General features: G+C 42.1%; 1 protein-coding gene across 1 annotated transcript in view; it reads left to right on the top strand.

Moving 5' to 3' along the window:
- The first annotated feature begins 1,157 nt into the window (after nt 1–1,157).
- The window catches only part of Asb12 (ankyrin repeat and SOCS box containing 12), a 25,526-nt gene continuing 22,836 nt past the window's right edge, over nt 1,158–3,847 (top strand). Inside the window, exon 1 of the mRNA XM_031375290.1 lies at nt 1,158–1,198. The gene's annotated coding sequence lies outside the window, so the exon portion shown is untranslated. The remainder of the gene's footprint in view (nt 1,199–3,847) is intronic.

Here is a 3,847-nt window from a genome sequence, read left to right as displayed (position 1 = left end):
ACGGGCTGACTCCAACCTACCTATATCAACCATTAATCAAGACAATACCTCCAGAGACTTGCCTACAGGCTAGTTTCTTTTAAGAGGGAAAAACAGTTATTCTGGATCAAAGTACAGATTATAGGTCATTATACAGATTATAAATTATAGATTGTAGTAAGAAAGTCATATTAGCAAGGGCTTGAGGGAGCTGCTCACATTAATTCACAATAAAGAACTAGAGAGCAACAAAACATGCATCCTGGTATTGGGTTCACATTCTAAATTGTATATAGTCTAGGAGTCTCTGCATAAAGAATGATTCTACCAGAAATTAAGATGAGTCTTCCCATATCAATTTTTTAAAAAAATCAATCAATTTTCATATCCATGCTTGGAGACTAAGTTTCCATGTGATCCTAGAGTCTGTCAAATTGACAAATAACACTGACCATCACATTGTGTTTGGCAGGGTGGATTGTGCAATAGGGAAAGCACTTGCATGTGCAAAGCCAGAGGTGGATGTGGAATTCTTCAATAGCTTCTGAATATTATTCTTTTGAGACAGAATCTCTCACTGAACCTGAAGCTTACTGATTGGCTAGAATATACAGTGAGCTAGATCCAGGAATCTCCCTGTATCTATTGTAGCTGGTTTTAGGATGAAATCATATTGCGCTGTGCCTAGCTGTTTATGTCGGTGTAGGGGGTCTGAATTCAAGTCCTCATACTTGAGTTACAAATACTTTACTAACTGAGCCATTCCCTGACCCCAACTATATGTCATTTTAAACATTTTTCTTTTTCATTAATTTGTTTATTCAATTTACATCTCAATTTCAGCCCCCTTCCTTCTCTCATCCCAGTCCCACCTTCACACCCCCTTCTTCAGTTCTCCCCTCCTCTCTCGCCCTGGTAAGGCCCAGCAATGCAGCCAAGATAAGGGAAAGGAATCCAAAGGCATGCAACAGAGTTGTATTAGTCAGGGTTCTCTAGAGTCACAGAACTTATGGGTAGTCTCTATATGGTAAAGGAATTTGTTGATGATTTACAGTCTGTACTCCAACTCCCAACAATGGTCAGCAGCAGCTGTGAATGGAAGTCCAAGGATCTAGCAGTTGCTCAGTCCCACAGGCAAGCAGGCAAAGAAGAGAAAGAGCCTTCCTTCTTCCAATGTCCTTATATAGGTCTCCAGCAAAAGATGTGGCCCAGATTAAAGGTATGTGTCACCTTAATCCCAGATGACCTTGAACTCAGAGATCATGCTGTCTTAATCTTCTAGGATTCATAGCCATTATGCCTCAAGATCTCCATGCCTAGATCCATGTCAGAAACTTGTATCTCTTAGCCTCCAGATTAGACCCACAGGTGAGCCTTCTAATTCAGGATTGTAGTTCATTCCAGATATAGTCAAGTTGACAACCAGGAATAGCCACTACAAGAGTCTAAGCCACAGAAAGCTCCTGCTTCAATTGTCACCACATGAAGACCAATCTGCACATTTGCTACGTATGTGTAGGGGGTCTAGGTCCAATCCATGAATGCTTTTTGGCTGATGGATCAGTCTTTGTGAGCCTCCATGGCCCCACGTTAGTTGACTCTGTAGGTCTTCTTGTGGTGTTCTTAACCTTTCCAGTTTCCTCAATCCTTCCCCTGACTCTTCCACAAGAGTTCCTGAGCTCTGCCTACTGTTTGGCTGTGGCAGTTGTTTCCATCAGCTGCTGGATGAAGCCTCACAGATGGCAGTTATACTGGGCTTCTGTCTGCAAGCATAGCAGAACATCATTAATAGTGTCAGGGGATAGTTCTATCCCCATGGAGTGGGGTTCAATTTGGGCAAGTCGTTGGCTGTCCATTCCCTCAATCTCTGCTCCATCTTTATCCCTGCATATCTTGTAGGCAGAAAAAAATTAGAGGTTGAAGTTTTGTGGGTGGGTAGATGTCCTCCTCCATCCACTGGAAATCCAGCATGGTTATAGAAGGTGGCCACTTCAGGTTCAATATCCCCTACTGCTAGGAGTCTTAGTAATAGTCACCTCCATATCCTTCCAGGAGCCTCCCCAGTCCCAAGTCTCCAGCTTGTTCCAGAGATGGCCCTACCACCAATTTCCCTTCTCTCTCCAAGCCCTTTCACCCCACCCCTACTCCCCTCTCCACCCTTTCTTTCACTCAGTTCCCACTCTCCATCTCCTTCTGATGTCTATTCTATTTTCCCTTCTGTGTGAGATTCATGCATCCTCCCTTCAACCCTCCTTGTTACTTAGCTTCTTTGGGTCTGGATTGTCGCTTAGTTATACTGTACTTTTAGCCAATATCCATTTATAAGTGAATGCATACCATGCTTGTCTTTCTGGGCCTGAGTTACCTCACTCAGGATGACATTTTCTAGTTCCAGCATTTGCCTGGAAATTTCATGATGTCCTGTTTTTAATAGCTGAGCAGTATTCCAGTCCGTAAATGTACAACATTTCTTTTTCTTTTTCTTTTTTGAACTTACAAAGATTTTTTTTACATTGATTTGATTTTTTTCACTCATTCATTCACTTTACATCCTGCTCACTGCCCCCACCCCAGCCATCCCATCCCACAATCATACCACCATCACACCCTTCTCTGAGTGGGTAGGGGTTCTCCTGGCTCTCCTTTTCCCCTATTCTGGCATTTCAAGTCCATTCAAGACTAGGTGTTTCTTCTCCTACTGAGGGCAAAGGAAGCAGCCCAGCTAGAAGAATATATCCCACATATAGGCAACAGCTTTTTGGATCTTTATCCATTTTCAGTTAAGAGACATCTGGGTTGTTTCCAGTTTCTGGATATTACGAGTAAAGCTGTTACGAGCATAGTTAAGCAAGTGTCCTGGTGGTATGTTGGAGTATCTTTTGGTATATGCCCAGGAATGGTATACTTGAATCTTGACATAGAACAATTCCCAATTTTCTGAGAAACTGCCAGATTGATTTCCAAAGTGGTTAAGCAAGTTTGTACACCCACCAGCAATAGAGGAGTGTTCCCCTTAATCCATATCCTTGCCAGCATGTGATCTTAAGCCATTCTGACAGGTGAAAGGAGGAATCTGAGTTGATTTGATTTGAGTCAATTTGATTTGCATTTCCCTGATTACTAAGAACATTGAACATTTCTTTAAGTGTTTCTCAGTCATTAAAGAGTCCTCTGTTGAGAATTCTCTGTTTAGCTCTGTATTTTTAATTGTATTATTGCTGTTGATGTTTAATTTCTTGAAGTCTTTTTATATTTTAGATATTAGTCTTCTGTCTGATGTACAGTTGGTAATCTTTTTTAATTTAATTTTATTAGATATTTTCTTTATTTACATGTCATATGGTATCTCTTTCCCAGTTTCTCATCCGAAAAAAAAGAAAAGAAAAGGAAAAAAAAAACAACCCTGTTCCCTGCCCCTCCCCCTGCTCAACAACACACCCTCTCCCACTTCCTGGCCCTGGCATTGCCCTACACTGGGGCATAGAATCTTCACAGGAACAAGGGCCTCTCCTCTTTTTGATGCCTGATTAGGCCATCCTCTGCTATACATATGCTGCTGGAGCCATTAGTCCCACCACATGTACTCTTTGGTTGATGGTTTAGTCCCTGGGAGCTCTGAGGATACTAGTTAGTTCATATTGTTGTTCCTCCTAAGGGGCTACAAACCCTTCAGCTCCTTGGGTCCTTTCTCTAGCTCCTTCATTGGTGACTCTGTACTCAGTCCAATGGATGGCTGTGAGCCTCTACTTCTATATTAGTCAGGTACTGTCAGAGCCTCTCAGGAGACAGTTGTATCAGGTTCCTGTCAGCCAGCACTTGCTGGCATTCACAATAGTGTCTGGATTTGATGATTGAATATGGGAAGGAT

This window comes from Mastomys coucha, chromosome X (assembly GCF_008632895.1).
Source record: "Mastomys coucha isolate ucsf_1 chromosome X, UCSF_Mcou_1, whole genome shotgun sequence".
NCBI classification, from domain to species: Eukaryota; Metazoa; Chordata; class Mammalia; order Rodentia; family Muridae; genus Mastomys; species Mastomys coucha.
This window is presented reverse-complemented; position numbering and strand designations above follow the sequence as displayed.